This window comes from Apis cerana, linkage group LG8, assembly GCF_029169275.1.
Source record: "Apis cerana isolate GH-2021 linkage group LG8, AcerK_1.0, whole genome shotgun sequence".
Taxonomy (NCBI): domain Eukaryota; kingdom Metazoa; phylum Arthropoda; class Insecta; order Hymenoptera; family Apidae; genus Apis; species Apis cerana.
In genome coordinates, this window is record NC_083859.1 from 1370619 (window position 1) to 1394553 (window position 23935).

Genomic DNA, 23935 nt, shown 5'->3' on the forward strand with positions numbered 1-23935 from the left:
GCTCGCCAACACGAGCACCATCAATGGTTAAAAGCATCTTAACACAGACTGATGAGAATACGAGGTTAGTTGTATGTAACTGTCACTGCACTCGGCGTGTCATCGTCGTGTATCGTCGAGGGTAGTCACGGTGCGAAACCGTGTATCGTTTCATTATGAGTGAAGCAGGACGGATACGATTCATACCAGAGACTGTACTCCGACGAGACGAGCATTTAACCAGTTGGGCCATTTCAAATATTGGTTACAAAGTATCTTTTGCAACTCGACTCGATTTTATATCAAACGTAGATAAGATAAACTGTATCAATCGACTATATCAAGACTAATTACTTGACTCTGTTTTGGTAAAATTATTAATTATTCAGAAAGCTGAACCGAGCCAATTGTTTAAAACATCAAAATCATCTCATCTCAAATTTCTTTCTTTTCGTAAGAAAGAATTACTCTCCCGTTGAACATTAATTTTTAGTTACACGCTGTAACTATATACGCGATGCGTCCGAGGAAGGAAGAAAAAGGGAACAGGCATCACGGACACGAGCGACGATCGAGATAAAAAAACGACAAAAACAATTTAGATACGAATATAATCAACGAACGTTAACCTCTATGCTCGTATATTTACAATTATCATCGAGATCGCGAACGAGATTCCAACACGTTTCGAAACACGATCGATCGGAGCACCGCTGCAACCAGCTCTAGTTACTTTAAACCGTATTCTTAGCGAGCGAACGTAATGAAAGAACGAGAAACGAACGCGAAAGGGACACAATAAGGGAAGAGGCAAGGCGCAGAAAGAGACGGAGGAACAAAGAAACAATCGAGGAGGAAGAGAGAGAGAGAGAGAGATGCGAAGGATCGGTGGAAAGAAAGAGGAGAGAAACGAAACGGGCGAAGCGGCAGCGAAGTGTAGTTGTTGACGAGGAGGCGAAAATATATGTACGTACGTGGCTAGGTGGAAGAGAAGTTAGAGATGGCAATGTAACAGGGCTCTCTATTCGCGCGGCAAGCACCGCGGCGGCACCCCCCCTCCCTACAGTACGTGTTTGATCGCGATACACACGTACAGCTTGAGGAAGCCTGTGTGCACACAAATTCCGAGGCTTGTCTGGATCCGACTAGCCGACTGTGCACGTTTTTCGAAATATAGGAAAGTTATGAAATATCGTGAGCGCTGTGAAACTTTTAATGCGAGGTCCGGTGGCTTGCTTGCCCCTCCCCCTTCTTCACCCTTTCTCTCTCTCTCCCGACCACCTATATAGAATACACCTGGCCGTGTATAAGCCGAGCCTCTACCCACCGACCGGCATGGGGTGGCGCGGATAACTTTTTTATTAAAAAAGTTTTTCGAAATAAAAATCAGACGCGATCCTCGGTGGGGATAGACACGCGGCCCCCCTACACCCGCACACCCACGCTTGCTCAAGAATACAGAGCCAAGCCCGGCCTTCTGGCGCGCACAAGTTTCCGCTCGCATGCACGGACTGGAATTAGGGACGCGCATCTGCCGGTAACTCACGATCGTTTATTCATCGCGAAAGGGCTAAAAAAGGTATAAGTTAGGCATAGTTTCCAAGTTTTATCTTTAACAATAAGATTCACCAATCGAAAAATGCGCAAATCCATTGAACCTGTTTGGATAGAAGCTTTCCTTGAACCGGTGAGGATATTTAGAAGAATTGGAAGAAAGAACGCGGCATCTCCATCCTTGGCTGGTAGAAACGCGCGTCTTCGGCTATTGGTAACATTTGCTCGGCGCGTAAATAAAATTTTTTCTCCGATAGTCGATGCGCCCGAAACAAACAAACCACTCAACGAGTCCGGCGAGCGAAACGTCCCGGAGGCACCTCCTCCCTTTTGATATGGGTCAACCAAAACCGAGCCACCGCTGGCCCCCGTGAGGCTTCACGGCCTCATCCCCCTCATACCTCGTCCACGAATCCGCCGGTGGATTCCCTCTCGCGCGCGCACACAATATGCATACGTACACCGAGGGTCGCGCGTGTATACGTGCATACATACATACATATATATATATACACATGCACACGTAGCAAGAAAAGGACGAGCGTGCGTACAATCGGAGAAACTGCGAAAGAGACGGCGTCGTGAGGCGGAGGGTAGCCCAAGCCCGAGCCAGGAAGAGGCCGAGGAGCAAGAGGCGGAGAAGGAGGAGGAGGAGGTGGCGGAGGATGAAGAGGATGGAGCACAGGAGACGGAGGAGAAAGAGGCGGAGGAGGCAGAAAAGCGGAGGTGGCTCGTTCGGGGGATCTTTATCAAAGTCAACGCACGCCGGTCACCATGGCAACGAAATTGGATTTTTTTTTCGAAGTTTTTTCGGCCCTTCTCGCCGGCGCCCATTCCCGAAGGGGGCGAGAGAGGAGATGGAGGCTCGACGGAGGAGATGGCGGTGGCAGTGGCGGCGGCGGCGGTGGCGGTGGCGGCGGCGGCGGCAGAGGGAAAGTGGTAGGAGAGATCGGAGGAAAAGAGAAAAAGAGAGAGAGAAAGAGTATCGAGAAGGTCGGGGAGGCTCTGACGAACGGCGACCGGGGAAGCCAATAATTCGAATTGAGAACAGCCAATGGCCGTGCATCTGATTTTTTGTCGTATCATCGTCGAGGTCGTCCGCCCTCTCCCTAGCCCCCGCTCCGCTCCCCCACCCCCGCCCCCTCCTCCGCCCGCCGCGGCCGCGCGACGAAAGGGGCCGCTCTGCCTCGCTTTTTGTAAAATCTCCCATCTTCCACCATTGTGTGTATATGTGTGTACGTGTGCGCCTCCACCACCACCACCACCACCACCACTATCACCTCTCTCTCGTCCTTCTCTCCGTCTTCTCCTCCACCTCCGTCTCCGCCACCATCTCGTTCTAGCTCTACGTCGTCCTGGCTCTCCTATGGTGTTTCGTTGGATACGTACGCCACAGGACGCGTGTGCATCTACGGCAGAAAACCTCGAGTATGATGATACCACCGAGGTATCGTGGGCCATGACCGGGAGAAGCTAATCGTTCCGTATCTTTCTCCATTCAACTATCTCAAGCTCGAAGTAAAAGTGCTTTCGAATCCTCGTTTCAACTTATCGTTTGAAATTCGATAAAACCTCCTTTTTCTTTATCGAATATATATATATATATATATATATTTCGTTCTCGAAAAATTCTCGGATACTTTCCAAAATCTTTCTAGAATCTCGCAAGATCGTGATTCATAATTCGTGGTTTCTCGATGACAAAACGAATTAGTCGTTTATTTCACGAAATGAATCATCTTATAACTCTCGAATCTCTCCAACGATGGAGAAGAAGGGGGTGAGAAGCATTTTAACCTTCTGTGACCGTCGTCAAGCGAAATCCGATATATACATATATATACATACACAAGGAAATGTTGAAATTGTCCTAGATATATGGTAGCGAGGAACGTACATCGAAAATAGCGATCTCTATTTAACCGTGTGAACTTTCATTATAATTTCTATGACGTGGGGCAGAAAATTTGGAACGGGGCAAATATATAAATAGCCCCGGATGATATAAAAACATGTTGATCCGCGATTTTTGCTTCCGTGTGTCGAAGACTGGGCCACGTCCTTCGCCCGTCCAGAGAGCTTGTTTTCGAATTTAATCCTCTTGCTAAAAGCGAGCGGCCCCGAGAAGCGTGGCTATCCTTTTCAGAGTCACGCGGGTATCGCGTATATACCGACCGAGCCGCGTACACGTACATCCCCACTCCTCCCACTCCCCTCGCCCACCCTTTCCTTGCCGGGCCAGCGTAGCGGCGCGAGTTCAAAGCTCGAGAGCAGGAAAGAGTGCGGGAACTTCCGGTGGAACGATCCAACGAGTCGGCCACATTCCGCGGCGGCAAAGTTCGAGCCGGTCGGAGCCTGAGGCTCGCTCTTAATGACGCCAGAATCAACGGCGGAAGTGTGCTTTAGAGTTCTCGAGCACGACTCGAAGCGATCGAGCCGAACGGGATCGGTTGTTTGCCCGGTGAAGCCGTTTCGTAAACAGCCTGCCCCCGATACAGTTTCGCCATGTTTCGCCCTTCTTCTCCGGGCAAAATAAATTTGAAGAAGAGGGGCGAAAATGCCGCGCCTAATTTAGCGAGATGGAAGAAACAAGAGGGAAGGGGGGAGTGGAGGAAAAATTTGGTGGAAACACGATAATCGTATGATAGGGAAGGATTTTTAAATTCAAAAACGAAGCGTTACGTGCACGGACTCGGTTCTCGTGAAAGTAAGATATACGCTATTGATCGGTGTTAACAACCGGAAGTAACACGATACGCTATTGACACGTTATAAATAAGAAGGGGGCAAGGTAGAGGCGCGTGGTTCGCGAAGCTTTTGCACACCAGAGACGCGATTAATCGTCGAGCATTTTTTTCTACGTTACACATTTTTGAATTACACGCAGGATCGCGTGAGCATCCCGAACTATTTGACAAGCATGCATAAGCGTTTGTTTATGCGCCGAGGTAGCTTCCCTCTTCTTCTCCTCTTTCGTATGGCGGCTCTATCGATCCAGAAAAATCCTGTGAACCGAAACGTATGGAACGACCAATGATCGTGCAAAAAGGCGATATTTTATGAATTAAGGAATACGAGGAATTATGTACACGTGTCAATGTACAGTATACGTATGCTTATGCATTATTTGCTGTTTTTTTAGTAGCTATTGTTGTATCATCGTAGCCGATCATCGTATAAACGACTGATTAATTTACTTTTCGATTCATACGGATACATATATTATCGGATCGATGCGTGCAAAATATTCTCCCGAGTGAAGTTTGTTATTTCTCAGAAACGTGGTGTCCATCGACGCGATTCATTTTCCTTTTCATTTTTTAATTGGCTCCTATAATTTAATAAATATAACGAATCGAAAAAACTTAGAGCGCTGCGGAATTATAAAATTACGAAAGAAATCTACAATCTCGGTGTGTAATTGTTAATTCTTTTTACTTGACGATATTACGTATTCGTTATTAATTCATGGTTTGAACATTAGAATTTTAGTATGAGAAATTAGATGTTGTGAAAAATTTTGTTTTGATGTAAATTTAAATAGCGATAAAATTTTATACTTCTCGATCTAACGTATCATTCTGCGCATTTCCTATATATCCACGGAATGCTCCTCGATGGTAGACATGATTGTCTGACCTTTCCTTCGATTGTAATTTAATATCGCATAAAATGCAAACAAGGGAAATAAAAGAAATAATCCGATGCATCTCGTAAAAACTTTAAACCTAGATAACGCGTAGTTTTTTTTCTTCCAGCGAATCCATATTCATCGCGAGAAGTTTAATGATTTTTACCGATAAAACATCGCATCGAGCGATGCCTTGACGTCAATATACAAACATCAATCGCACAAGACAGTTTTTCCCGATGTTGTGATTGGTATTTACAGATTTCGAGCAAGCCGAATTTCCAAAGAATCGGTCGCGTCGTTAAAATGCAACAGGTTTTCGAGACCTACCGGATGGAGATTCTCGATCCGGCAGAGCATTCCTCCAGAGAGTAAAGCCTCTCCCTTTTTGCGGCCTCCGGATGACCCGTGCCTTTTACACTTTTACTTCGAGTTCGCCGCGTTTAATGAGAATAACAACGATGGCCGTCAAACCGTTACCCAGAATAGCAGTGTTCCAATTCACTTCTCTAACCTTTCCCATTGTCCTAGAAAATCCATACGTTTTATATTTCACGTCTGATCTCTCTTTCTCTTCCTCCGTGCGATTTTTCAAATTTCTTTCCACGTTCATTGATACATATGTGTGTATTACACGAGTTTATTATAGAGAGAATACATGATAAAAAAATCTTATTGATTTCAATTATAAAAATTATCAACTTCTTGGTACAAGGATTTTATGTAATTGCAGATAATTACAGATCATAGATAATATTTATAAAAATTGTATATGTGTACGATTGAATATCCTGTTAAAGAAAATGTTTGATTAGATAGCAAAACCTGGTATATTATTTTTTTTTTTTTTCATTAAAATAATGGATACGATAAATCACATGTATGCAAATCTATTAGAGAAATCTATTAATTTGCACGAAATAACGGAACAAAGGGTGACGCGTGTTTATCGTTTTATAATTTTAATTATAAAAAAAAGGACGGAGAACAAATTTTACTTAAAAACAATGTTTCTTTTTTAAAGTTGAACAAACTTTAAAATCGCTATGAATATATTCCGTACCCGTTTTTATTTGTAGCTATATTTTTCCAATCGTACATGATTATCGTTAACTGCTCGTAAACTCCTGTTGTGTATAATGCAATGACCAGGCATATTCTGTTCGGTAATTTACATAAAAAGCATTACATGATTTTTCCGAGCAAAAAAATTGATCGATATGAAAAAATTGCGAGTTTTTAAATAATTAACATATTATAATTTTATCTGACTATTATTATTCATTCTATTTTTTATTTATTCATTATTAACAATTACAATTAAGCTTGTGAAAAAAAATACTTTAATTTATTATGCATAAAATGTTTTAATCGCTATATTTTACGATAAGCGTATAGTACATAAATATTAATCTATGATTAAAGTAGAAAAAATTAAAAAGATTGTTAATCACTAAATCTTAATATATATATAGATAATCATTTCGCAAAATTTTTATAGACATTTTTATAGAATTCGTAAATTTTGAGTAACAAAGAATCGTAAAACGTTTGTCAAAAAGTTTTGTTACAGTGAAGTTTGAATTTTGCAATAAACAAAAATCATCTCTTAATTTCATGTTCGCGTATATAAACGCATCGAAATCGCGTCGAAATTGCATCGAAATCAACGTAACGAATGTTCCCCAGTAAATCCTTTGAATAAATCTGATCACGTGACTACTTATCAATCCGCAGCATCGATGGGAAAGAGAAAAATCGAATCCTCTACCAATCGATTCGCACAGCTGGTTTTCCAACACTCGCACGTACTACGCATGGAGAGACAGAATAAACGAGTTGTATACATATGTGCGAGCGTATGTGTGAGCGTATAGGTTACGTACCACACGGGACAAGCAATGGAAATGACGCTCTCCCAGGCGCTACTGATACTACTGAATGAACTTTGACATCAGTCCTATTTGAGTGACAAATACGAATATTATTGCGATCCAATATTATTTTTTTTTTGTTTTTTATATATCATTTTTATACACGGACTTGTAATTGCACTTGGTGCTATATGTAATTTATAAAAATATAACACATGCGAGCAAAAATTATTAACGATTCGTCTTATTAATTATTGGATAATTCATCGACTGAAACAAATGGAGCTCGATATCGTGAATCGATCGAAAATCGTGTAACTATCGTTAAATCAATTCCATTACTAGACAGGATTGGCAGAGTACAACCGTATAAGTTTTGTGCGAACGCAACGAGCGTACGCGTAGCGTATGTTCGAACGCACGTGTGTAAGTCCGTCAGCTCCCCCCTACCAACAACGCCACTTCCCCTCCTTTCGCGGCTCTGACGAAACTCCCGACTCTATTGGTCCGACCCTCACCCTTCCCCGCACAACCACAGACGACTCATTCCATTCAGTCACCCGTACGAATTCAACGCTACCACGCTACAACCATGCCGCGTGCTCTCTTTCCTTTCTCACTCTCGTGCTTTATCCTCTTTCTTTTTCTATTAACCGTAGTTATATCTCTCCCTCTCGCTTGTTGTGTTGTTCGTGGTTCTGTTTCGATCTTTCTGCTTCGTTACCTCAATAGCATGCTCTCTGTCTATCGTGCGACGCGCACACAAGAGCAACATGCGTCGCGGAAACGTTCGCACAGGTTTCTAACCTGACCTACGCGTTGCACGGCCAGGGGCGAGAGATCCCGATGCAATGTCATCCTGTTAAGGAATTCGCGTTTCCTTTGAACATCCATGGATACGTTCCGGCCGTGAGAGGTCAAAATACCGATCGTAAGAAATGTTGTTTTATAGCTCGCGATATTAAAAAATATATATATATATATATATATACATATATATATACATATTTATTTTGTCTCGATTTTCACGAAGAAAAAGGCTAAAAATAAATATTTTTACGTACGTTTTTTCGTCGACGATTGGACGAAGTCACTTGTTAAAGCTGCGCGACACATTCGTTAATATGATGCGAAGATTCATAATTGTTGAATCTTGGGTCCGAAACGGGAATCACTTATCGTTGATGTCACGCGGCACAAATTTGATTCGAACTCTAACGGCTCTGTCTCGACACACTTGGCACAACTTGGAAACTTTCTACGAAAACACGCGCGAAAAAAATTCGATGTTTTGATAGTTATTCGCGGATCTGTGACCACAGGTCCGAACGCGATCGCGGATCGAACGGCGACATTCGATTACACTCGATCTCGCGTAAAAATTGACGAATACGAATTCAAGATAATATGGTCGAAAAGGTTTCCAACGATATCAATGAATTTCACAATGAGGAGGTGCGCAGGAAGAAAAATTAGAGATAACAATACACGGTTTCCGCCAAGTCAGCGGTAAGATACGCTACAAAACATAGTGTTCAAGTTAAAATAGTCGACTATAGTCTCTTGAGGTCCGAAGAAGCTCAGTTGCCTTCGTCGCGCGCAGAGATGCGCGAGACCGCTGTTTCTCCCTCCCTTTCCCACTCTGTCTCTTTCGTGTTATCCGTCTTACTCTTCCTCTTTCTCTCTCCGTTTTCTCTTCGTCTTTTTCGCCGAGCGCGATTTCTCTCTTTCTCTTTCTTTTTCTCCTTCTCTTTCTCTTTCTCTCGCTCGCTCGCTCGCTCGCGCCACTACTCCTGTACCCTTTTGTCCGGAAAGAAAAAATTTAAATCGAGAGAAGTCATATCCCCGATCGTGGTTACGTATGAACGCAAAATCAGAATAACAAGAAATTTAACCGTGCTATTTTGAATTTTATTCCACTCGTATTCCTTTTGATCGCACGACCACTCGCACGAGATAAATATTCGAGTGAACTTTTGCGGAAAAACAATTCGTCGAGCGCGATAACAAAGGTCAGCGTTCGTTACGAGACCATCGAACAATTCTCACACTCACTGGCTCGTCGAAATTTAAGTAGATTTGTTAGGAATAATTTATGTCCAATACTTCGCGTACTTAATACAGATGCGACACATAGATGTCACGTTAACTTCCCGTCGACGTAAATTTTATTGCGCCACCGATGCAAACTTCGATGCAGAGAGTTCAATACACGAGAAACGATACCAACAATGCTCCCTATTCATTCTCTCGTCTATGTTACGTATTTTTTCCCCTCCTAGCGGTCGCGCCCGAATACGTGAGATCGCTGAAAGGAGAAGCTGCAAGCATGTTTTTCCTAATACACGTATATATTTGCAACGATACACGCACGTCTCTACACCAACTCGTCACATTTTCGACTTCCGTATGTTAAGTGTGTGTACGTATACGCATACGCACAACTGTCCCCTTCTCCGCTCCCTATTCTCCCCAACGAATATCGCGTGTATATCACTCGAGTGCGAGCGAGTCGGACAGATATACAGAGAGAAAGAGGGGAAAAGACAGAGCGGATATAGAGAAAAGGAGAAAGAAGAAAAAGAGAGGGAGAGAGGGAGGGAGAGAGAGAGAGAAAGAGAACAAATAATGATCGAAAGAGCGAGAGAGCGAGAGAGATTAAAACGAAGAAAAACAAAAAGCAAAGATGAGTCTAACTTGCAAGCGACGAAAAAAAGAAACGTACGATAGAAACATGGATGGATGGCGCGGAGGGCGAGCGCGCTCGAAAGGGCGCGAGAAAAGGGCACGTGCAACAACACGACGAAGGGCGGTTCGCGCGCGCAATCCTTTACTTGCCGGTGTGAAAAGTGAAATGACAACACGCACTTCGCGCGTCGTTGACTCTGACAACAGGGTACCCGTACAGGCTGGATACGATACTGTGAACTCGGCACGGTTCGTAGCCGAGCGCTTTTCTCAAGAGGGCGGGAGGCAGAGGAGAGCGAGAGAATTCGAAAGAGCAAGGGAGAACGAGGGAGGACGAGAGAAAGAGAGCGCGCGCGAGGAAGAACGCGAGAGGTCGGTGGTAGGAGTCGGCGGGAGGGGCCGGAATTCTCTCTGTTATAGATTAAAATTTTTTACGGGGAAGATATTGATTGTTGCTTTTTATTAATGTAACATTAAAGTGGCGCCGCAAAAGTGGGGGGAACTCCCGCCGGCGAGTCGATGCTCAATAGTGGGGAGAGGTTGTTTGGAGTAGGGATCGAGGCTGAAGGTAGGGTAGAGTAAACGACATAGAAAGACATGGGGGAAGGGGAAGCGAGGCGCGGGAAGACGCGTGGTGGGGTTACTCCGCGAAGAAGAGAGAGGAGAAGAGAAAAGCAAGAAAAGTAAGAACGGCCGCGCGCATTCTGGAAAACGGGCGGCAGGAGGAAGTAAAAAAGAAAGAGGGAAGAGGATTTCGCGAGGAGGCGAGACAAGACTAGGCACGGAGGAGGTGGATGATCCAGGGCGGAGGTTGGGGGGGAGGAGGGGGTTCGAAGCGGCGGAAATAGTGCCATAAATACGAACATTTTTCGTAGCGTCTTGCAGCCCTGTTTTGACAATCATCCCCTCCACAACTCTCTGTCCCTCCGTCATGCAATTCTCTCTTTCTCCTCCTGCGCGGCCTTCTTCCCCACGAGACTATCTCCCCTCCCCTCATCTCCTCGACAACCGCGCTTTTGGATCTTAAGCACGCGGATACACGTATATATCGCGAACGGCGGACAACGGACGCGCGTAGATGTGATGGTGGTGGCGGCGGCGGCGGCGATGGTGGTAGTGGTGGTGCTGGTGGTGGTGGTGGTGATAGTGGTGGTGGTGGCGGTAGCGACGACGAGGACGACGAAGATGACGAAGAAGACGACGACGACGACGACGACGACGAGGACGACGACGACGATGCTTCGTTTTACGCCCCTTTACCTCACCTACCAGTCACCCTTTTCACTCTTCCCTTCTCTCTGCTGCTCCTGCCAGCCACCTATTCTTCTACTCACTTTGACATTTTTCGCGAGTTAAGGCCCGCTCGAACTTCGCGGAAATCCATCTTGCGCTGGCTCGAAGGAGTACTACGTGCTATCACTTTCTCACTCTCTCGTTCGCTCTACCCACCACTCTCTCTCCCTCTCTCTCTCTCTCTCTCCTTGTCTATCCCAAACTCCACACCCGACACCCGTCTCTCCTACGACGGTTCTTCCTCCTACTACTCCGTCCGCTCCACTCTTCCTCTTTCGTTTTTCTTTTTTTCTTTTTTTTTTCTTCGATTCTTCTGCCTCTCCTTTTTTCAGGGGGAGCAAACCGAGAGACGCGAACGGCGGATCGATTCTTCGTTTCGAGAGGTCTGCAACGAGGGGGAGGGTGAACACGGAGAGGAACACGGAGGGCGGAGATATGTGTGGAATTCCACGAGCCTCGATAATTATCGAATCATCGACGCGAATGATCGCGTCGATAAGACGTGTACAACTAATTTTCAGGTCATAAACAAGTATACGATCGACTAATTGTCCGGTCGTTAATCATCGATAGGTAGGTGTGGTGTGCGTGACCACGATTAATCGTCACGAGCTCGTGTAGAGAAACTACTCGCAGTTTCGTATTACACGAATGGCGCGATCTGTATAGGTTGCGTGGCCCATGTAACTCTGCACGCTGGTCTGTAACCTTATACCTCGTGCTTTACTACTACACGTACAATTCTTGTCCATTTTTTTCCACTCGCGGATTAGCCCGTCTTTTACATCCAAATCCAACATCTTTCGCTTCGCTCTTCCATTTGATATTTTGTATCAAACATTTTTTATATTGTATATCTTTTGAATAAACGCTTGGAATGTATCTACTAAAACGTTCTTCAAATACGTTTACGCGCTACATGCAAATACAAAATTCGTTTCGACTCTGACAGAGAGGTGAGCAAGTCAATTGTCAAAGCTTGGAAACATTGGTGGATCGGTCGTATCCCATTGCCTGGTGCGCGCGTGACTTCCGGATGGAAGTATACAGGAAAGAAGCTCCTCTCCTCGGGATTGTATTTCATCGCGGTTGTCTCGCTTCTGACTTTCGTGCGCTACAGTCAGAAGCCCTACAAGAAGTATGGAAGGGAGACAAGGGAAACTACATAGGCCACGTATAACCGTCGATCGATCGATTTAAACGCTGTTTTCGTTATCAACACAAAAGTTGGAGGATCGCAGTACCTATGTCTTTCCAGTTTTCACTTCCACAGGGGGAGTTACGTAAAGACTATTCTGTCCAATTAAGCAAGCAGACCGTTTCCCTCTTCTTCGGCTTTATTTAGCTTGCTCTTTCATGGGGAACTAATTCGCTAGTGACGCTTTTGCATCGTTATCATAAGCATTAGTAGATTATCTCGTGTACATTAAAAAAAAAAAAAAAAAAAAAAAAATGAATAAAGAAAAAAAAGAGATTGCAGAGGCAAACCACAAAGCGTTAAAATACACGCTACAGAAAGCTTTTGCGAAAAAAAAAAAGAAAGAGAGAAAAAAAGGAATAACGAGAGACGATTAGAGAAACAAAGAGCTCGACGATCTTTTCGAAGCTTCCGATAAAACGCGACGACGTAATACGCGAGGAACCTACCGGTGGCGTTCCATTTCGTTGGACAGGACGCGTTTACCAAACGGCGCGACGTATCTTATCGCGTTACGGAAAGGAATTTTGATTAGGAGGCAGCTCCTTTCTTACGACGACGACGACGACGACGACGACGACTCTGCAATGCGACTCGATGGATATGACTACGTCGGTTTCGGTGTATCCCCCGCCGTTCAAAAACCATCAGGAAATAAAACCGTGGAGGTAAAAAGTGCACGGCAATCCGGAGGAGGGAGGGGGATTTATTAAAGCGAAAAAACGATATCAGGCGGCCTTCTGCTTTCTCGTTCATCACAGTCCTCGGCAGCGATATATTTTCTTCTTTCTTTTTTCGAATAACGAGCATCATCGTTATGGCTTTCCCCCACTCGCCCCCCTCAGCATCCTACCGCCTTCTCTCCCTCCCCCTTCTCGGCCCCCTCCCGCCTTCTTCCCTCGTCTTTCCGCCTTTCCACTCCCACTCCCTTTGTTCGTTCGCAGCGAGTGAACCGAGTCCAGGTTTAATTCTCAAAGCGATAGCAATTTCCAGGCGCAGGAAAAAAGGAATAAAGGGGGAGGGAGGAGAGGGAGGGAGGCAGGGAGGGGAGGAGAAAGAGCCACCCCTGTCATACTCGATCGATCCGACCTAAGCAATTAATCTATTTAACCTTTCTATTCTGCCGCGCCGGAAATAAAGGAACGGCGAAGGATTAAATTATTGCATACTTGAAATTCTAAAGGGATCGGGGGAAACTGAACCAGCCATCGTTCTCGGAATTGCGAAACGAGGGAAGGGTGGCCTTTTAACGATGGATGGGAACGGGAGACACATGGTGTGTAATAATTATAAAGGGATATATCTTTTCACCGAACACGAGAGCGCGCATTTCAGTTTCGTGTAACGTTCGGATTCGAGTTTTACGATACGAGACGAAGATTTGGATAAGTATTTCGGTACAAGCATTTCGAGCATTGTAGTTGATACTTAGATGTTACGGATGAACGAAGAAATTATTTTTTTCTTTCGAAAAAGAACGATCCTGTAAAATTTCGAATGATCTATTTTTTTTCTTGAAATAACTGATTCTATGAAACGTGAATTATACGTGTCGTGCGTTTTTTTGAATAGACACGAAACGATTCTTAAATAATTAACGTTCGTAGATCGACGCGTGCTCGAAACGAATGCGGATAATTTAGTTTCACTTACGGTGATCATCGTACGAGACCGCTCGATGACACTTGTTGCAGCGTCATTTCGTAAAGTCTTTTTCCCACCCTTTATGATCCTCGACATGGTCGATCTCGTTTTCAATTTTGTTGAACGCAATGCGTGCAATATTTTGAAATTCATACGTTCGATGAAAATGTTTCCGACGAAACGCGCGCCTAAGTGCACCAATCTTCTGCCAAATTGACTTCTGAACGAGTATTTTGCGTATAAGAGTATTTTGACTATCGAATTTATATTCGTGTATACGTACAACGTGTAAGTTGGATTATGATTTTTATTTATGAGTCGATCAACAATTTTGTTCTTTTAAATCGCAACACCGGTGAGAAAATAGAAAATTGAAGAATAGAATGCTTTCTCGGTGCTTCAAGTTTTAAGATTACAATATTAATGTCAATGTCGAGTATAATTGCGTTCCAATACTTTTAAAAATATATATGAGTGAATTATTTTTGAACCATCGACGTCATTAAAAATAATGAAAATTAAATAAGTTTGGATTTATCAGCTATTATATCCTCGATTCGTACTTTGAAGATCATATATTTATCTCCACGAAATTTACGAAATCTTATAATTGGATCAAAAGTAACTAGATTACCAGAGGATTGAAACTTATCTAGTTAACGTTATTGCCAACTGCTTAGTCGAGTTGGTGAAAAATTACCTAGTTATCAACGAGTTATATATATAAGTTGTATATCTAATTTTATGTTATCGATATTAATATTAATGATGTCAATAAAAATTCACGATGATTGCAAGTAATTGAAAAAATTTTTTTTTTTGCTGCCAATAATCAAGAAAATGATTTATACCGGCTATATAAATAATAACCATTATTTATTACAATGGCAGAACAATTAAAAATTAACATTTTTTAATCACATTTCTTGAAAATGTTCAAAATTTAATCATCTTCTTCCATTCAATAAAAATTCATTTTTATTCAATGATTTCTTTTCTTTTAAAAATATTTTTAAAAACAAATAATTTGAAAAAATCTTTTTTAATCTTTTTTAAGGCGGTTATATCACCATGCATCTGTACATCCTGTATAGAGTATACCGTCTAATACAATTATTACCACGTCACTCCAGCTTCCTTTCATTATATGTAAAGTATATTTTAAAAATTGAATGGAAATCTTGTAGAAGCAATTCGCTTTAATTTGCTTTTTGTTTTACACATCAATTACAATTAGAATCATCGTAAGACATATCAGAGGCAATGATCTCGTGGTATTTTCAAAATTCCCATTGCCTGTACCCTCAGACTTTGCAGACAGAGATTCTTCCACGTTGTTCATTCGCTCTTTTTGCTCATCGTCGCACGAATTCGAAGTGATGCATCGCTCCATTTAGTCCTACACCATATAAATTTTAATTTTGACGCGACACGAGAAGATAATGGCGCCTCGACGAGTCTTTTCGATTTCGCACTCTTCGTCGAATCCATCCAATCTGTGAACGAGTTAGCTGAACGATCGATCGAAGATATCGTCACGTGTGTTCAGATATGATGTCAATTCGCATCATTAGAGTCCCTTAACCTTTTCACGAGTATTTTTCGTTTTATTCGAAGGTAGATCTTGATTGGACGGATTGCCTTCTTGAACGTGCCCTCGTTATTTCCATATTTAACTTTTGGAAATGGAAGCTCGAAATGAGTTTCAAACGCGTCGAACATTATTTCCTCTTTCTTCATTCAAGTTCAATTCGCAGAAATCATTTAATTCGCAATATGCAAGTGCACAATATTTTTTATTTATTCTAATGATCCTAATAAAAACAACGAGTCTAAAATCCACTCAGAATTTAACTCAGAAAGAAAAAAATTATCTATTTTATAAATTTGATGAATAGGAAAAAGAATAAACTTCCTCGAGTTCAGTAAACAAATTGCACGATGCCGCATCAGGTTGATCTATCAACAAATATCACGCTGATATTTAAGAACTCAGTATTGCAAGTAATACTGCACAAGCGTGTAAAGATGATTGTATTTGTTACGCGCAAGAAATATTGGAATTGCAAATATACATGGAACAGGTTCAACAATGGAATTGTCGGGAAATAAGTAAAGAATGTTTCTTGAAAAGTTATTTACATATTTGTAAATTTTAAAATCCGCTATACCATTAACGAAGATATACATATTAAAAAAAAGGAAAAAAAAAAAAAAAAACGATATTTCTTATGTAACCGTGTACACTCGATTATTATTATGGTACGTATTATGGTACGTATCGTTATTCGTTTCTATATTATATAAGAAAATGAAAATAATAATAATAAAAAAAAAAAAAAAAAAAAAAAAAAAAAATCTACTAATTCCGTCATTAATATAATATAATCACAAAGTAAAGTCGGATCTTCCTGGCATTTTTAAAACCTGATACATTATAAAATTTTCCCTTTGCCATTAACAAATACATACTTTTCAAAGCATATAATAATATTCCTTTATCTTTACACTCGATCGATATCGTTTTACTATTCCTCTCCATACGGTCGAGCCAAGATAAAAGAATTCACGATTTTGATTCGACGGAAAATTTCCAACGCGATACAACGAAGGGATATAACGAAAAGGCGGGAAGTTTTTTTTTTCTTTTTCGAAGATTTCGTTAGCCGGAGACGCAAATTTTCTCCAGAATTTATCGCAAAATCACGATTCCCGAAGTTTCCTTCTCGAGTAGGGGCGTCTTTCAATCGATGCTCGGCATCTAGGCGCCGATCGCAAAATCAATTTGCAAAAAATATATGGAGGGGGCACGATTTTTCTTTCTTTCTTTCTTTCTTTCTTTCTCCCCTTTCCTTTCGATTTCGTTAGCCGTAGACATATATTCATTCAGACGGGAGACGCAAGTTTTCTCCGGACGGGTGGAACAAAGGGTGTCTTTCAACGCGACATCGGTGCTCGGCATCTAGGCGCGTAGAGACGGCGACGACAATCGCAAAATCAATTTGCATTATTCGTTTAAAAGTGTGCTGGTCCGTGACGTCAGGGGAGAGCGAGGCGGGGCGGGGCGGTAGGCGCGTAAGAGGGTGTCGAACGGAGGCAAGTGGCCCCGTCTGGTCGTCGATGCTCTCAAACAATCCCTTTTCCTCCACTTCCACCACCTAGCGCCGTCACCGGGCTGCCCCCATCGCACCGCCGCCGCTACCTACCCCCACCACCCGCCCTCCCTCCGCCGAGAACCTACCCCCTTCCGCGAGCCACCCCACCAACTCCAACCCCTTTATCATACTTTTGTATACGTCCCTTAGCCATCGAAGCCTATGCAACCCCTGTCTTCCCTCGCAACCTCGCTATTCTCGCGACATCCACCCCCTCCGTGGCTTTTTACCCCGCACGCACAAACACTGCCCCCGCGTATTTTATTCTCTCCACTCTTCTCTTCTTTCACTTCGCCCCCCCACTCCCTCCCCGCCCGGCCTCCCCTCCCTCCTCCATCCCGCAACGACGAAACGCAACCCTTAACCCTCAGTTTACTCAGGATTATCAACTTTTCTCATACTTGATTCAGTAATAAAAGTTATTTCGCGGATCGTTCCCTCCCCGTTTTAATACGGGCGGCCAGACTCTTATTTCTTCTGTTCTTTCGTCTAAGCATATTTTTCCCTCTTGGCTGCATAATTATTAGCAGTTATTTCTGAATTGGGAATATCATTTCTAATTGGGGAAATTTCACGGGGAGTGGATAATACCGTCCGAGAATTTTCGAGGAGCTCGAATGAAATTTTGCATTTGACCAGCTGCGATGGGTATCGGATCGAGTTTCGCTGTTCCAGGCGAGACGCAGTTCTCTCGAGAAAAAGTAACCAACTAGGGAAAAGTTTGGAAAAGCTCGAGACGGAGGGAAGAAAGATGTCTATCTCCCCCTCCCCCATTCCTAACTGTTCGAAAGCTGCTCGCTTTTCCCTTTTTCTTTTTTCTTGTTTTCCTGCCGAGATAAAACAACGTTTAAAAATTTTTTCCAAGTCCGATTTTCAACCGGCTTAACCGACCGACGAAGGAGAACGTCTGCGTGGCGATTGGCAAACAGGGGCGGCCGAGAGAAGTTATTATCTCGAAAAATCAGCCTCGGCACGGTTTTCTATAAATCTTACGGCATTACCTTCCTCTCACGAGCCGGTGAGAGGTGGTACCAGTTAAATGGGAAAAGTTTTGCTTTTAGCGAGGCCAGCTCGCGGGCTGCCTCGAACAGGGGAAAAAGAAGAAAATTGTTCCAGCCGGGGTGTCGATGTCGTTTTAAGATCGAAAATCCGCGACATCCGAGTATTACTTTTCGTAAAATGTTCTTCCCCGTCGAAAGAGATAAACAAACCTTTCCTCGTACTTACATGTTCATCGGCTGACAAATATTGGCGAATCGACGAGTTGTTATTATATAGGTTAGGTCTTTCTTTCAAGATTTTGTTTCATTGTTCAACTTTCGTTATCCCAACACTTGTGAAAAAAGATGAAAGGCAAATAAAAACAGATAGCAACAGTTCATCGACTAATATTACCGAATCATTAAGTTGCAAGTTATAGGTTATGTTTCTTTCTTCCAAGATACTGCCAAGAACAAACAGATAACCAAATTGCAATGGTAAAAATGAATGTCCTTACGTCCCGTTTTTAAATTTATCATTATCCGTTAGAAATTGTTATTGAGAATACGTGAAATTTCGATGAATAACGTTAGATCAAATTTACACGGCGAAGAGATATCGTTATTATTTTCTGGTTAACGCGCGAGAATGGTTTCATCAGGTCGCAGCATTTTATACCGTAGTAGTCCTTTTTTTTTTTTTTTTTGTAACCCCGAGGCTCTTTTTCACTCGTTCAAATAAACAAATAAATAAAATGGAGCGCGAAATCACGACGATCGACGTATTTATCGCTCGCCATGGAATTCATTTGGGGAGCGAATGCGAGCACCTGTCGATTCCGCGCTTCTGTTTTCGAAAAATCCCGAGATCGCGGGATTCAATTTACCGCGTATAATCGCGCGCGGTGTCGTTTCAATTTCGACTCGCGATAAAAGTCGCGATACACGCGTTTACAACGACACGAAACACTGCGAAACACACCGTATCCATCGAGCGGTTTAATTAAGGCGGAACGTTCGCCGATGGACGTTTCCATTGACTGCGACTCGAGCAGCCACCTGAAATATGTACAACCCGTAGCTTTTTGGAGCTTGTTTCCCTTCTAGGAAATTAATTTTTTTTTTTTCTTCTTCTCCATCCGTTATTGTCTCCATGCGCGAAACGTTTAACAAAGACGATCGAGCTAAATCTTGTTTTCGAAAGATACTACGAATATCTGAAAATTAATATTTTGAAAATGTTGAGAGAAATTGTGGGAAAGGAAATGGTAATGTGATATACAAATTGTTTTTTTTTTTTTTAAATTAATGTATCAAACGATTTAAACTTGGCTTTAATTTAATCTTCGTACATTCCTCTTTTATATGTAGATAAGAACGAGAAATAAAAATATTTGATGCAAAAGAGTTTCGCAATACTAGTTTTGCTAGTTTGCTCTAGATATATTCTAAATTTAAATATTTTCTTGTAGTAATTTTAAAGAAATAATTTTATGAACCTTATCTTCGTTGAATGATAGAGACTGTTTCGCAATGAATGGCTAGTAAAGATAGGTCTCTCGGAACCCTTTCAAATTTTTTAATATTCGACGATTCTTTTTACCATTTTTGTGATTCGAAACTCTCGAAATGTACGTAATGAATATGTAATTTTGTATAAATAATTCTCGTGAATATTATTATAGCGATATTAATTTTTATTTGATCGATCAATAATTGAAATCTAATGTCTAAATTTAAATTCATTTTATCTAATTGGTACGATTTTATCAATTTGTTATGATACGTTTGCGTTCGTTTACAAAATAAAAAAAAAAAAGTTATTAATTATAAATCTCGCAATCACTTGAAAGAATTCTAGAGATCGATATTCGTTAAAATTTCAAGTTGTTGACAGATAAATAGAGAAAAAGAAAAAAAATAAATAAACATTTTCACGAAATCTAGTTTTTACGAATCTAAAAATCTCAATTCATTTATCACAATAAATAAGATTAATAATCTAATTAGACAATTATATATATATATTAGATAATAGATTTGTATCTTTTTTAAAAGATACGAAATCGAATTAATTCGAATATTTAACACCATAAACTGTATCTAATATTATTTCAAAATTTTTTCTTTTTATTATATTTTACGTTTTTTCGAAAAGCAAAGAAAAAAAAAATCGCGGCAATCAGTTCTCTCTTTCCCTCCCTTCGTATCACCGCCATATCCATCCAGCCGTACAATAACCCCTTCAAGATCTGTTTCATTATCAACGGTACTTTACGCGGAAAAACCATGCTTAAGGAGGATCTTCTGCTTCTGTTTAATAACGCGACACAAGCTCCTCGGTTAATGTGCCGTGGCATCTCGGTGCAAAAGCCGTCCGACTCACGACAGGAAGCTGATCGCGTTTCTTATTATCGATCCTTTGTAATTATATCGTCAAACGTTCTAACGAGATACCCTTGCCACCGTGTCGAGTCGATCCCTAAGCTTATGCGAGAGTCATCGCAAATTTAAACGTCACTCTTGATTATTCCATCTTTTCCTTTTTTCTTTAAATTAACACTTTTTCCTTCGTTTTATAATGGACGCCAGGCGAGGCTAATATCATCACTTTCTCTTCTTCAATTCTTAATAAATCGCGTGGTATTTCGAATGATCGGTAATATCTCGATATAGCGTTTCTCATCACTCGTTATCTTCGAGAATAAAATGAGGTATTTGTATCAAATATTTGATGAATCGACTGGATCAAAAAAAAAAAAAATCGCATCGTTCAGCTGTAACGATGAGACTTACCTCGAGGCACGTATCATGGCGGGAAACCTTTTTAAGGAAGTGAAATCTCTCAAGATTTCAATATTTTTTTTCATATCTTCAGTATAATTTGGTCTGGGAATACTTGTTACAATAGATAACATTAAAACTTGAATATTTTTATATAGATATTAATATTTGCTCTATTTCACATCGTTGGTCTCGATTCCATTAGATAGTTGTAATGCTTCATTTTTACATGCAACCTACTTAAAAGTCGACTCTTACGAGTAGAAAGAATTATTATGCTATCTATCTGTAAAAAAAAAAAAAAAAAAACAAAAGGCCTTCACCATAAGAACGCGTGCCAGTATTTCGTTTGCATTATTTATTACGACTACGACTTGGGATGATATGATATTACACGTCACTGTAGCATAATCCACCGCTAAGAAATATCAGCCTTTAAGGGTTGAAAGAAGCGTCAGTACTTTCTTTCGATAGCGCGGTTTTATTGTTTACAAGGACACGCAATACTAACTCGCGGTTTTTTCAAGTTTTATAATCCACCAGACCGACTGTGAAGTGGTTACTTTCAGGGAAAAACACCTTTGTGCTCGAGGGTCGCTCCTTTTTTTTATTCCTTTCTTAGAAATTGTGCGAATCGTCGACTGTTCCTTTCCTCTCGATATAAAAAAAAAAAAATGTATAAGAAGGGATTCTTCGACTCTTCGTTAATAAGCACTCGTGCACAGATAAAAAAGAAACTATCTTTTTTTTACCGAGAATCTATTTCAAGGTATTCATGGGAAACTCGAATTCTCTGTAACTTGCTTTTCGATTCCATTTGCATCTCTCTTGATAGTAGTTTTAAGTAAAATAGTAACTCGATTCAACCGACGGATATCCCGCCAAGGCTTCGAGAATCAGGCTTAAAATCACTTTTAACCAAAAAGTTTCTTTAGAAACACGGTAAAACGTAGTTTCTCTTTCATTTAAAATTATTTTCTGCCCTCCAGTCAGCACTCCTATTAATCCAATTTCGCCGAAAACCTTTTCACCTTTTCACGAAAGAACTTACACTCCCCGGTTGAAATTTCGAAACTTTTAAGTAGACGATTCTTCACCCACTGTTTCGAAAGAATGTAACAATGCTACAGAATAACTAACGACATTTCTTCCTTTTTTTTTCTTTTTTCCCTTCCATCTCTCTCTCCCTCTCTCTCTCTTTCCGAATATTCCCTTATTTTTCCAACAAAAAGTCCCGCTCTTTCTCCGACAGGTCGAAGAGAATTCTTTGTCCAAGCCCGTAGAAAAGTACAAGAAGCGCGTGTATAACGAGCAATGAGACTACGCGCTTTATGACGCGTCATAGGGAACATGGGACGATTATTCTCAAGAAGTGGGCTTTATATTTTAAAGTGGCCTCCTTTGACGCCTGTAGGAATCACCAACTTTTCAACAGAGCAAGTTTCCACTTCTTTTTATCTATAACATTTCGTAATGGAAAATAATCTATGATTTTTTTAGTATCGTGTATACATTTTACAAATTAAATCTTTAAATAATGTTAATTTTTTTGTTTTTCTTTTTTTGAAAATTTTAAATAGAATCTATCTAGCAAAAAGAAAAAAAAACAAAGATATTCTATTGACTTATAACTTTAACTATTAATCCAGCAAAATAATGCTGAAATTAATCATTAATGAAACTATAATAATAGACTATAGTTTTCTCTACTATGTTTGGACTAGTAGTAGATTATATATATATGATATAATTTCATTTTTTAAAGTGATTTCATAATAAACAATTCTATTCGAAAAATTATATTTAACGAGGTAAACAGAGAGAGAAAAGAAAATGAATTTTCAATTATTTGTTAGTCGATATCTCGGATCGTGTTGTTCAAAAAGTTTAGTATCTACATGTATATAAAATTATATTATCAGAAAAACGATGAAATTCGATTTCATTTCGTTTGCGACGAAACTTCGTTTGATAATTTGTGTACGAGAATTTCTTAAATCTTTGCAAATTAAAAAAAAATGGAAGAAAACAAGTTATATAGTGAGAAAGGTAAATAAACAATAATATAAATGAAAAAAAAATAGGACAAAATAGAAATGAAAAAGTTTGGGAAAAGCAGGTCCGGGAAAAAGAGGAAATCAATTCGGTTTGCGTCGTGCGAACGTCGCTTGAATATTGTTTTGGACGTAACGTGTGAAAATCAAAGAGATTTCTCCGCGGCACGGCGCATCCTCGACATGCAACAACCCGAGAGTTCTTTTTTCTTTGCCGCAGATTAGCCACGTTTCCGAGTAGATGGTTCGACACCTTCGTTCTTCTTCGTTATAACCTCACGCTTTATCCTATTGGTGTTTTTAATTGTCTCTTCTTCTTTTCGTTCTACACGCACGAGTATCATTTGAAAAAAATTGCACCGTGTGAAAGTAGAATTCCACTAAACATGGGAAAGCTCCGCGCTACAAGCCGCATAATTTTATAGAAAATCTAGAAATCAAATTAAAAAGGCTAATTATCTTTCAAACACTTATTCGCGTTCTTGTTTGCGCGGTTTTTCTTTCAAATGTTGTATAAAAACGTTATTATAATAATATTAAAAATTTTGCTTTGCAAATAGTTTTTTTTTTTAAATATTTTATGATCAGTATCATTTACATAATGGATAAAAAAAATAAAGAAGAAAAAAAGTAGAATTACGTAACACGTTGTAAGATGATATTTCTAAGCGCGTGAGAGAGAAATCTATGAAATAAATTGAAAAACGCTCCGGATATTTCGCGATGGCGAAAAAAGCATTAGTGGTAGCCTATACGCGCTTGCGCACACTAGTGACTTTCACGCGTACATAAATTGACGAACGACTCCATGATTCGGTTCAATTTCTCTTGATTCCACACGTACTTATTTTTTGTTAGTTATCGGACTTTTCCATAGGTGGCCACGCCAACGTTAGTTTTGCCTTGGCTGGTATCAAATCATACTGACAATTTTGCCCGTGGCGTTATCTCGCTACGGAATTTGAAGTTTTTGTTCAAACGCACCGTGAGGGAGAGAAAGCCAAACCGACACCAGTAACTATGTTTTGAAATTCGATCTATTTCGCTCAGTTTCATCATCTCTCACGCTTTACAGTCTTTTATTTGGATTAACATTCGCTT

General features: G+C 40.9%; 1 protein-coding gene across 9 annotated transcripts in view; it reads right to left on the reverse strand.

The window, feature by feature from the left end:
* LOC107993554 (zinc finger and BTB domain-containing protein 20) overlaps positions 1-23935 on the reverse strand; it is an 85455-nt gene that overhangs the window by 56832 nt on the left and 4688 nt on the right. For 3 of the 9 annotated variants that reach the window (XM_062077831.1, XM_062077828.1, XM_028664686.2), the window contains exon 1: positions 8103-10633. The exons of the other annotated variants lie outside the window; for them this stretch is intronic. The gene's annotated coding sequence lies outside the window, so the exon portion shown is untranslated. Of the gene's footprint in view, positions 1-8102; positions 10634-23935 lie in introns of those variants that run through there. 9 annotated transcript variants of the gene reach the window in all.